Source organism: Schistocerca piceifrons, chromosome 5 (genome assembly GCF_021461385.2).
Source record: "Schistocerca piceifrons isolate TAMUIC-IGC-003096 chromosome 5, iqSchPice1.1, whole genome shotgun sequence".
NCBI lineage: Eukaryota > Metazoa > Arthropoda > Insecta > Orthoptera > Acrididae > Schistocerca > Schistocerca piceifrons.
The window spans coordinates 418,036,985-418,049,640 of NC_060142.1; positions in this window are offsets into that span (position 1 = coordinate 418,036,985).

Genomic DNA, 12,656 nt, shown 5'->3' on the forward strand with positions numbered 1-12,656 from the left:
GCCCCTGCTCAACGCATCTGAATGACCCCACAGGCAAAGGATGACACGGAGGCCGATCGGTACTGAGCGGCCCGACAGCGTTAGCACGAGGAGCTGGTCAGTTAGACTATATCAGATTAGATATATTAAGCCGTTCATTTTATCAACCGATAGTTCAGTTTTCTTTCTAACTCATTGTTATGACTGATTTTTATTGCTGAAAACAATACGTGCTTGTGTATGGAAAAATTTGTTATTAAGAGATGAGAACTGTAACAATCTGTTTTAAAATGCCAGATAACATTTACATTAATATGCAATAAAAGAAATGAAATAAATGAAAGAGACTGGCCGTCAGAAAGATCTCTAGTAGCTGCAACCTTCTCAAAAAAGAAAAATACAAGTTTTCGAAAGAGATGCTATGCTAATACTCCTTCAAAAGATCCTAGTTTTCTATATTTGCATGCACAGATCGCATTACTGCATTTAAGCTGTGCAGTTTTCACGTAGCATTAATGTTGATAGTTACAGTTACTAATAAATACCCTTCAGGACAAAAGGAACGATGCAACACGAAGAAACGTAAATCGGTAGATGGGATGCACATGTACAGACAAATAAATGATTACGGTGTCAGGAAAATTGGATGATTTATTGAAGAGCAATAGCTTCACAAATTCAGCAAATCAGTAACGCGTTGGTCCACCTCTGGCCCTAATGGTTCAAATGGCTCTGAGCACTATGGGACTTAACTTCTGAGGTCATCAGTCCCCTAGAACTTAGAACTACTTAAACCTAACTAACCTAAGGACATCACACACATCCATGCCCGAGGCAGGATTGCCATTGATTGGTAGAGTTGGTGGACGTCCTCATGAGAGGTATCGTGCCAAACTTTGGCCAACTGGCGCGTAAGATCGTCGAAACCCCGAGCTGGTTGGAGGGCGCTGTGCATAACGTTCCAAATGTTCTCGGCTGGGGAGAGATCCGGCGACCTTGCTCGGCAAGGTAGGGTTTGGCAAGCATGAAGAAAAGCCCAGAATCCCTCGGTGAGTGCGGGCGGTCGTTATCTTGCTGAAAGCCAGGAGGATTGTCATGGAAGGAAACAAAACAGGTAATAGAATATCGTCGACGAGCCGCTGTGGTCCAACGGTCCCACGGGTGACAACCACAGCGGTCTTGCTGTGAAAAGAAATGACACCCCAGACCATTGCTCCTGGTTGTCGGGCCATATGGAGAGCGACAGACGGACTGGTATCCCGTAGCTGCCTGGGACGTCTACACTCACACCTTCAGCCGGAATCTCATTGACCGTAGTGGAATTGTCTTGAGTAATAAATCCCGCTTCAAACTGAGCCCCAGTGACCAGTGAAGAAGTGTCTGGAGATGACGCGAACAGCAGCAGGACAAAAGCCTGACTTTCGGCGACCAGAAGTGATGCTACGGGGTGTCATTTCTTTCCATAGTAGGACTCCTTTGGTTGTCATCTGTGGCACCCTTACAGCATCGCGGTACGTCGACCACATTCTACTTCCTGTTTTGTTGCGCTTCACGGCAAGCCATTCTGGGCTTACATTTTAAGAAGGTGATGTCCTCCTGCACATGGCGTGAGTTTCTATTGATTGTCTTCGTGCTTGCCAAATCACACTCTCGCCAGCAAGTTCGCCGAATCTCTCCCCATTGAGAACATCTGGAGCATTATGGGCAGGGCTATCCAACCAGCTCGGGATTTTGACGATCTTACGAGCCATTTGAGCAGTTTTTGGCACGATGTCCCTCAGAAGGACATCCAACAGCTCTATCAAAATATACCGAATAATTACTTCCATAGCGGTCAGAGGTGGACCAACGCTTTATTGACTCGCACAATTTGTAAAGCTCTACCTCTTGAATAAAATATCCAGTTTTTCTGAAATTGTACTCATTTGTTTGTCTGTACAGACAAATCACACCTACTGATTTCCGTTCCAATCAGAAAATTGCTTCCTTGTTTGTCGTCTTTTTTGTCTTAGAGTGTACATCACTTAGGTCTACTGAGAAATTCGTCAATGGAACACCAATATATAATTCTATTCAGTACCTCCTCATTAGTTATGTGATCTACCCATCTAATCTTCAGCATTCTTCTGTAGCACCACACTTCGAAAGCTTCTATTCTTTTCTTGTCTAAACTATTTATCGTCCATGTTTCACTTCCATATATGGCTACACTCCATACAAATACTTTCAGAAACGACTTTCTGACACTTAAATCTATATTCGATGTTAACAAATTTCTCTTCTTCAGAAACGCTTTCCTTGCCACTGCCAATCTACATGTTATATCCTCTCTACTTCGACCATCATCAGTTATTTTTCTCCCCAAATAGCAAAACTCCTTTACTACTTTAAGTGTCTCATTTTCTAATCTAATTCCCGCTGCATCACGCGATTTAATTCGACTACATTCCATTGTCCTCGTTTTGCATTTGTTGATGTTCGTCTTATATCCTCCTTTCATGACACTATCCATTCCGTTCAACTGCTCTTCCAGGTCCTTTGCTGTCTCTGACAGAATTACAATGTCATCGGCGAACCTCAAAGTTTTTATTTCTTCTCCATGTATTTTAATACCTACTCCGAAATTTTCTTTTGTTTCCTTCACTGCTTGATCAATATAAAGATTGAATAACATTGGGAAGAGGCTACAGCCTTGTCTGACTCCCTTCCCAACCACTGCTTCCCTTTCATGTCCCTCGACTCTTATAACTGCCATCTGGTTTCTGTAAGTTGCTTTACTTTCACATGACCGGTTTCGGACTGTCGCAAGCCCCCCGAGCGCCGCGTGTACAAGGCGCGGTACGCAGGACGGGGAGTCCCTGTTTTGCGTTCATAGGCAGCACACCGTGCCTGGTACACGCGGCGCTCGGAGACTACAGCACAGCTACGACACCTGAGGATGGGCTTATAATAGTGCGAAACCGGTCGTGTGAAAATGAAGTAACTTACAACTGAAGCGGTATTTTCAACCTCTGCTATAATGCTCAGGATTGTTTGTGCACTTTATTAGTAGGTTAGATTTTTATGGTTACTGGCAAGCTACTGAAAATGTGTTTTCCTGAATGCGACCGAAGTAAGTGACCTAGTCTTTAGCCAGGGACTAAACGTTGTTTTCACTTTGCATATACTGCCCTGCAGCAATGTGTGTGCTTTAATGGAACCTGTTGTCAGACTGAAACATCATATTACGCTGAGACGCGACTCTTTCTGTTTTTGGGAAACATTCTTACTGAGCGACCTACCCAGCCACGACTAACAATAAGTCTCACAACTCCACTAATCCTTTTCTGTGATATGGTTTGGGTGTCTTACCTAGGTAGTCAAATCGCAAACGAAAAATATGACATGTACTAAGAGACTGCAAGTTCTATTCGACCAACGATAAAACCGGAATCAGTTTAGAAAATTGCTGATGGTACCTTGATAACAGACCACTACAATTTTTTTTTTGAAAACAGGAAGTACAAAGACAACATTGTTCGTTTTTTACCAACAACCATGTACCCTATTAGCTACAGTATCAATGACCATATGAAATGATGATTTCTTTTTATTGAAAATATATTTAATTGCTCGATGTACCTCAACATCAGAGTGAAAATGTTTCATACTTTAAACTTAACGCAGAATAATATAAAATAACTTAAAACCATAGTTCGGCTTAAAATTAAAAAAAAAGAAGAAAAAGGAATACAGTTTACAGAACAAACAGGGAATGAAGGAAAGACCTTAATGATGTGGAGGCATTGATACTATATCCCCTATTTGTCATGATTTATGTGCCTATTTGATTCAGATTTTGTTTCTTTAATAAAAGTAATCTTTTTTAATACGCATGATAGACCAGTATACTATGTACTTTTATTATTGCCTTATGTTTTACCCAAATGCCTTAATAAGTAACATGAAGGTAATATATTTACTATTTTATTTACTAAGAGAAGTTTATTTACTAAGAGAAGTTTATTTACTAAGAGAAGTTATGTCTCAAATACAGCTCAATTTTGGCTGCTCAATTAAAAGAAAATTATATGCTAAAGTCAGTAAAAGTATAACAAAAGGCACAGACTGGGGTCCGAGTGCAGCAAACAGAAGCTGCTGCGAAGTTTCAAAATACATAGGGTATGAAAGCGGAATTAGATGAGTTTTCCCAAGGAGATTCACTGGTCTGTGGACTACGAAATTACAACCAGCTAATCGTTGACGTAAAGTAGCTATAATTAATCTAACACAAAAAGTGTGTGGAAAAACACTTACCTTGGTGTAACAAAATGTGCCGAGCATATACTGTTCGTTGTTGTTTATAATACTTATTTTGCATGATAATTTAGAGATCGAATTGGAAAAATGGTGCGTACAGTTCGTATGGACGCAGTAAGAGGAACCATGTCCTACAATGCCAAACTTAGTGAGAGAAAACGTATTTTCCACGTTCAAACATCTGCATCTATAGTCCGCAGGCCAAATTTAGGTAGGGGGGAGGGGGGTGGGGACAGGGGCAGAGAGTACTTCAGGTGTACAATCATGCACGACCGCTACGGTCACAGGTTCGAATCCTGCCTCGGGCATGGATGTGTGTGATGTCCTTAGGTTAGTTGGGTTTAAATAGTTCTAAGTTCTAGGGGACTGATGACCACAGATGTTAAGTCCCATAGCGCTCAGAGCCATTTGAACCATTTTTTGTACAATCATGTCCTTGCTTTGGTATTTCGTAGGTGATTAGTGCACAGGAAGCCTCCACATGGGTTCGACTTTCTCAGATATGCCTGTTGTTTAGCGGAGTGTGTGTAGGAGGAAGTAATATGTTGCATGTCTCCTCTTGGAACCTATACACTCGGACTGTTAACAATGAGAGGTCTCCATCATTCGCAACACCTTCGCAGTCGTGCCCGCCATTAGAGTCAGGTGAACGTACAGTCTAAATGGTGGTGAAACACGGCGCTCTTCTCTCTCTCTTCTACAACGGCGCGGCGCGCAGTATTCAAGAATCGGCTGAACATATGTGTCATGAGCTACTTCTCCGCCCCGTTGGTTAGGAGTTTTCCAATAAATCTCAAACATTTGTTTATTCCAACAATAGTGTTCCTGATACATTGCAGTTTAACTCTCTCGGTAGTAATACTGCTACATGTTTGAAAGTTGCAACTGTTTCCAATGATGAATCATCAATAATGTTACACATCCAACAAAACAAGTAACTGAAAATGTAGGGTCAAGTCCTACTTTGAGATAAATAGGTTAAAGCAGGAGAGAAATTCGTGACGAGCCACATCAAACCGGGCAGAAGACTGATGACTCAAAAATAATAAATGATCGAACAGTAATGGATATCTGCGCCTACTCATATGCAGTACGTTACATTTGTTTATGTTAAAGGCCAACTGGAAGAACCTGCACCAAGAATCGATCCTGAATAGGTATTCTAAATTATGGCACACTTTTATAAATTGCAACTTTCCTCCTATAACACCACCATCTCCGAACAGCACTGTGGAGTTTCCGGTATTGTCCACTAGATCATTTCCATGCAGGGCTATTTTTCTAAATGGGGACAAACTGTAGGAAACAGTCTTGAGAAGATAAGGATCATATGGCCGAAAATGCGTTCCAAAGGGAGGTTGATCTGTTTGACAATTTAGGTTTCAGTGATTTAAAGCTCAAATGAGAACACAGCAGGCAATGAATGTTCTACTAGTGGTTTTAGGAGCTGTAGCATGATTACGTAGGAGTCACTTTACCCTTCGTACCACAAAAAGCACGTCTTCCAGCAGGGCAGGCTCACATGCAGAGAGTACAGGTATGTCTCGGCTGTGTGACGTTGTGGACGGATGACAGGTGCCACGAGGCGGTCGCCAGTTATACCTGCCCACATACTGAGGCTGAGCCGGTGCTGAAAGTTCCAACATAACAAGGAAATTCTCTATAGCCCACGGGTGGGTGTTATGAAGGTTGATGAGACCACCACTCGTAAAGGTAGCCTCGTCTGTGACAGCGACAGATAACAAATCCCAGCACCTTGGTGCGACTAACCAGCGATAAAACCGAAGCTGCGGAGGCAATTCCGAAGATAATAAGGTCTGCACACATTCTAAGTGATGCGGGTAGTTGCAGCTCTCGTAGTGAATATTCCACAGCAGTCGTCTCATCTAACACATACTGGCGGACCACCTGACCGGTACTGATACCTGAGCCACTGTCAAAGATTTTATCTTCACTTTCAAGTGGGTGTACCTCACAGGGAAGATACAGGGTGTTTCAAAAATGACCGATATATTTGAAACGGCAATAAAAACTAAACGAGCAGCGATAGAAATTCACCGTTTGTTGCAATATGCTTGGGACAACAGTACATTTTCAGGCAGACAAACTTTCGAAATTACAGTAGTTACAATTTTCAACAACAGATGGCGCTGCGGTCTGGGAAACTCTATAGTACGATATTTTCCACATATCCACCATGCGTAGCAATAATATGGCGTAGTCTATGAATGAAATTACCCGAAACCTTTGACAACGTGTCTGGCGGAATGGCTTCACATGCAGGTGAGATGTACTACTTCAGCTGTTCAATTGTTTCTGGATTCTGGCGGTACACCTGGTCTTTCAAGTGTCCCCACAGAAAGAAGTCACAGGGGTTCATGTCTGGCGAATAGGGAGGCCAATCCACGCCGCCTCCTGTATGTTTCGGTTAGCCCAAAGCAATCACACGATCATCGAAATATTCATTCAGGAAATTAAAGACGTCGGCCGTGCGATGTGGCCGGGCACCATCTTGCATAAACCACGAGGTGTTCGCAGTGTCGTCTAAGGCAGTTTGTACCGCCACAAATTCACGAAGAATGTCCAGATAGCGTGATGCAGTAATCGTTTCGGATCTGAAAAATGGGCCAATGATTCCTTTGGAAGAAATGGCGGCCCAGACCAGTACTTTCTGAGGATGCAGGGACGATGGGACTGCAACATGGGGCTTTTCGGTTCCCCATATGCGCCAGTTCTGTTTATTGACGAAGCCGTCCAGGTAAAAATAAGCTTCGTCAGTAAACCAAATGCTGCCCACATGCATATCGCCGTCATCAATCCTGTGCACTATATCGTTAGCGAATGTCTCTCGTGCAGCAATGATAGTGGCGCTGAGGGGTTCCCGTGTTTGAATTTTGTATGGATAGAGGTGTAAACTCTGGCGCATGAGACGATACGTGGACGTTGGTGTCATTTGGACCGCAGCTGCAACACGGCGAACGGAAACCCGAGGCCGCTGTTGGATCACCTGCTGCACTAGCTGCGCGTTGCCCTCTGTGGTTGCCGTACGCGGTCGCCCTACCTTTCCAGCACGTTCATACGTCATGTTCCCAGTCCGTTGAAATTTTTCAAACAGATCCTTTATTGTATCGCTTTTCGGTCCTTTGGTTACATTAAACCTCCGTTGAAAACTTCGTCTTGTTGCAACAACACTGTGTTCTAGGCGGTGGAATTCCAACACCAGAAAAATCCTCTGTTCTAAGGAATAAACCATGTTGTCTACAGCACACTTGCACGTTGTGAACAGCACACGCTTACAGCAGAAAGACGACGCACAGAATGGCGCACCCACAGACTGTGTTGTCTTCTATATCTTTCACATCACTTGCAGCGCCATCTGTTGTTGAAAATTGTAACTACTGTAATTTCGAAAGTTTGTCCGCCTGAAAATGTACTGTTGTCCCAAGCATATTGCAACAAACGGTGTATTTCTATCGCTGCTCGTTTAGTTTTTATTGCCGTTTCAAATATACCGGTCATTTTTGAAACACCCTGTATTTCCGGCCATATGCCCAAATGGGCTTTTCTTGCTACTTATCCACTCAGGAATCATTTCCATAGTTTGGCTCCTTTTAGCAAAATTACCCAGAATGCTGTACATGGATAAGGCTTACATATCACCGAGCGAGGTGGCGCAGTGGTTAGCACACTGGACTCGCATTCGGGAGGACGACGGTTCAATCCCGTCTCCAGCCGTCCTGATTTAGGTTTTCCGTGATTTCCCTAAATCGTTTCAGGCAAATGCCGGGATGGTTCCTTTGAAAGGGCACGGCCGATTTCCTTCCCCATCCTTCCCTAACCCGAGCTTGCGCTCCGTCTCTAATGACCTCGTTGTCGACGGGACGTTAAACACCACTAACCTAACCTAACCTTACACATCATATAATTGAAGCACACAGAATTACTTTTTATTTCTAGCAACATAAGTACACATCCATAAACTAACACAAAAACTCGACACTGATAGTAACTTCACAAATAAGCTTTGTACCAACGATAAAAAAAACTAAAGTCGATTGCTGGATGGATTACTCCTACGAATTATATCTTTGACAGTAAAGGCCCTATAACATTCTCTTGACCTACTCCAGAAATTACTTTTGCATCCGACGGTTTCACTTCACCAAGAATTCTCGAGATCTGTCTGCTGCAAGTCCTGCATAAAAACACAAAGCTGGTGGGTGTGGAACTACATCGATTGAAATCCAGAACGAAGGAAAACGGCATCAACCCGACCACAGCTGTCTAGTGTCTTCTACAAGCCAGAGAATTGCCCTAATGCGTAGGGGCAGCAAAAGCCTCATGACTCTGCTCCCTCAGTCATTATCAGCCACTTAACTCTCATCAGGAGTGAGATCTCAGGAAGATGTCATTTTTTTTACATCTTTCATTCGCTAACCATGTGAGTTGTGCGGGCTGTTGTAGAACATTGTTCTCTCCAGCCAAATATTCCTGAAAGCTAGCAGTGTGGTGAACTGTATCCCAGTTGGAGATATTTGGGAGGCGCTATTCGTTTCCAACATTAGCCTAATGACTAAGGGAAACCTCCCTAAAACCTTGATCGGTTTGAGGGATTGGAAAAATGTTGTCCATTGGCCCAAACCAAAAGTTAAAATGTTGTGAAATATATATTGAAACGTCCCCTTAGAAAAATTATGAATGACTGTGCTTAAACTGACACACAATATTTTTGGAGCAATGCAATCTGACTTTCATTAACCCCTACAAAAGAATGGCCCCGACTAACATAAACCTATACGTTTCACAAATCACTTACCTCACAAAAATCTTCGTTACTCGAACTACTGCAATACAGCGAGCGCCACTACTGCCAACTAAATAAAAGATTCAAACTACGGAAGGCGCTAACTACTGATAGGCATAGTTAGCAAATGAAACATTTTAATAGAGAACAAACAATGTATTTACCTTAATAGTCATAATATATATAGCAGTTCATGACATCCATTCTTACAAATGTACTGTTTCTGATGGACACACGTCCAGATCATCCGCTCTCAAAAATGCGCCATCTCACTTCCCCACATCCACTACTGCTGGCGACTCACCTCCAACTGCGCAACGCTACGCGCTGTTAACATCCAGCTGCCCAACACTACAATGGCAGACATCAATGCAAACTAGCCACAGACTGCACACAGCACAGCCAGTGATTTGTGTGTGTGTGTGTGTGTGTGTGTGTGTGTGTGTGCGTGTGTGAACGATATGATGTTTCACATGTCTCTTGGGTTGAGGGGTGCACACGAGAGCAGGCCGCTGCTGTCAAATATAGCGACTGTGTGTTGCGACAGGGAAGTTCAAGTAGATTATTTATTTATTTATTCCATTGTTGCACGCTACCTATAATTTAAACGCAGGCAGTAACGGTTCTTACTCCACTGACAGAACCAAAAGACAAAGAGCAACACCATAGTGGCTCAAATGGGGAGGACTGGGCGAGGTACAGGGGATAAAAGAGGACCATATTACATAAAAACACCAATTAAATCTTCGGAAGGTTGATACATGGCAAGAGTAATAGGAAATATCTGACCAGGGTCGTCGGGTCTTCTCCTTCTTCCCGAACAGCTGGAAGGCTCAGACATGTTGATCCAAGTCGCGTTATGGTACTCTTTCCGACGGGTCTGGCCCTTACCCTTCACACCTGCACTGCTTTGGCTTTAGCCATAATGATGCATGGGTATGTGTGGAACATGGATCCACCGAACAAATAACACTAAAATGCGGCACACTCACACATGTAAGACCAATGACAGAAATCGAAGACATAGGGCTAGATTTAAAAGACCCAGGTAAATGGAGCATGCTTAACAGGATGACTGATGAAATATCAACAGCGCTGCACAAGACTTATGAGCAGCAACGACCAAATACAAGATCACGATCAGACACAAATCCTACACCACAGCGTAATACAGAGGACAACAGAGATTCCGACACTGACATAGGAACAGATGATGATTTGATGAATGATATCATCAGATACAGATACATATACGGCATAGTAGCCGATTACATGACTGTAACAATACTTCAAGTAATATATACCGTACATCGAGTTTAGAAATAAATTAAAAACATTAAATAAAACAATTATGTGGATCATTATTTTGAAACGCGTAATTGTGTAATACGATAAACTGTGTAAGATGCAGACTGTAAAACATTTGAATTTTGTAATGTTGCCCATAAACATACACATGCAGTATCATGAGACCTAACCACACAAAAACAAACGCACAACATAGATAAGAAGAGCCTTTCAGGCAAACGAGGCTCCTCTTCCAAGTGTCATACGCGGGTAAATGTTAAAACCCATACGTAAACCACGTAAAGTTCATCTCACGACATACACAGATACAGTAGAAAACATAATAGAGCAGAATATGCTAATGCAAGTGAGACAGGCTCGGAGTGCTTATCGAAACCCTCCGACTTGAAATAACCAGGTGAATTTGCTATATATATGTTTTCTTTCTTCTGTTATCTCTTTTTTCGTTCCCCAAACTGTACTTTATGTATCACATGCTTTTTTAATTAACAGTTTAATTCTGTAAACGACAGGAAAAGTAACAGCACTGAAAGAAGCTGTAGAAAAAAGACAAAGAGTCTATCTCTGAAGCTTGTTACTAATTTTTAGTTGCAAACAACGCACAATAATTACCAACGTGGTGGGTCACTCTGTACTGTTAATATATGAATAGATTCTTGTACAAATTACGCAGTATACAGTTTAACTTAACTGTTTTACTCAATAGCACCTCAAGTAGACCATTAAATGCTCACATTGCACAGATGCAGGTGAATGCCTGATTGAAAGTTAAAAACCTTCATGAATTGAAAAAATTTAACAGGTGCGAAAATTTTGGTGCGTGTTAATAGCTCTGTTGTGCCACAGGATGAAAAGTCACTTCCACACTGAGGCAAAGACTTGTGATACATCTACATCTAAATCTACATGATTACTCTGCAATTCACATTTAAGTGCTTGGCAGAGGGTTCATCGAACCGCAATTATACTATCTCTCTACCATTCCACTCCCAAACAGCGCTCGGGAAAAACGAACACCTAAACCTTTCTGTTCGAGCTCTGATTTCTCTTATTTTATTTTGATGATCAATCCTACCTATGTAGGTTGGGCTCAACAAAATATTTTCGCATTCGGAAGAGAAGCTGGTGACTGAAATTTCGTAAATAGATCTCACTGCGACGAAAAACGTCTTTGCTTTAATGACTTCCATCCCAACTCGTGTATCATATCTGCCACACTCTCTCCCCTATTACGTGATAATACAAAACGAGCTGCCCTTTTTTGCACCCTTTCGATGTCCTCCGTCAATCCCACCTGGTAAGGATCCCATACCGCGCAGCAATATTCTAACAGAGGACGAACGAGTGTAGTGTAAGCTGTCTCTTTAGTGGACTTGTTGCATCTTCTAAGTGTCCTGCCAATGAAACGCAACCTTTGGCTCGCCTTCCCCACAATATTATCTACGTGGTCTTTCCAACTGAAGTTGAGAATTGTACTATTTATTGAGTAATCGAATTCCAACGGATTTCTTTTGGAACTCATGTGGATCACCTCACACTTTTCGTTATTTAGCGTCAACTGCCACCTGCCACACCATACAGCAATCTTTTGTAAATCACTTTGCAACTGATACTGGTCTTCAGATGACCTTACTAGACGGTAAATTACAGCATCATCTGCTAACAACCTAAGAGAACTGCTCAGATTGTCACCCAAGTCATTTATATAGATCACGAACAGCAGAGGTCCCAGGATGCTTCCCTGGGGAACACCTGATATCACGTCAGTTTTACTCGATGATTTGCCATCTATTACTACAAACTGCGACCTTCCTGACAGGAAATCACGAAGCCAGTCGCACAACCGAGACGATACCCCATAGGCCCAGAGCTTGATTAGAAGTCGCTTGTGAGGAACAGTGCCAAAAGCTTTCCAGAAATCTAGAAATACGGAATCAATTTGAGATCCCCTGTCGATAGCGGCCATTACTTCGTGCGAATAAAGAGCTAGCTGCGTTGCACAAGAACGATGTTTTCTGAAACCATGCTGATTATGTATCAATAGATCGTTCCCTTCGAGGTGATTCATAATGTTTGAATACAGTATATGCTCCAAAACCCTACTGCAAACCAACGTCAATGATATAGGTCTGTAGTTTGATGGATTACTCCTACTACCCTTCTTAAACACTGGTGTGACCTGCGCAATTTTCCAATCTGTAGGTGCAGATCTATCGGTGAGCGAGCGGTTGTATACGATTGCTAAGTAGGGAGCTATTGTATCAGC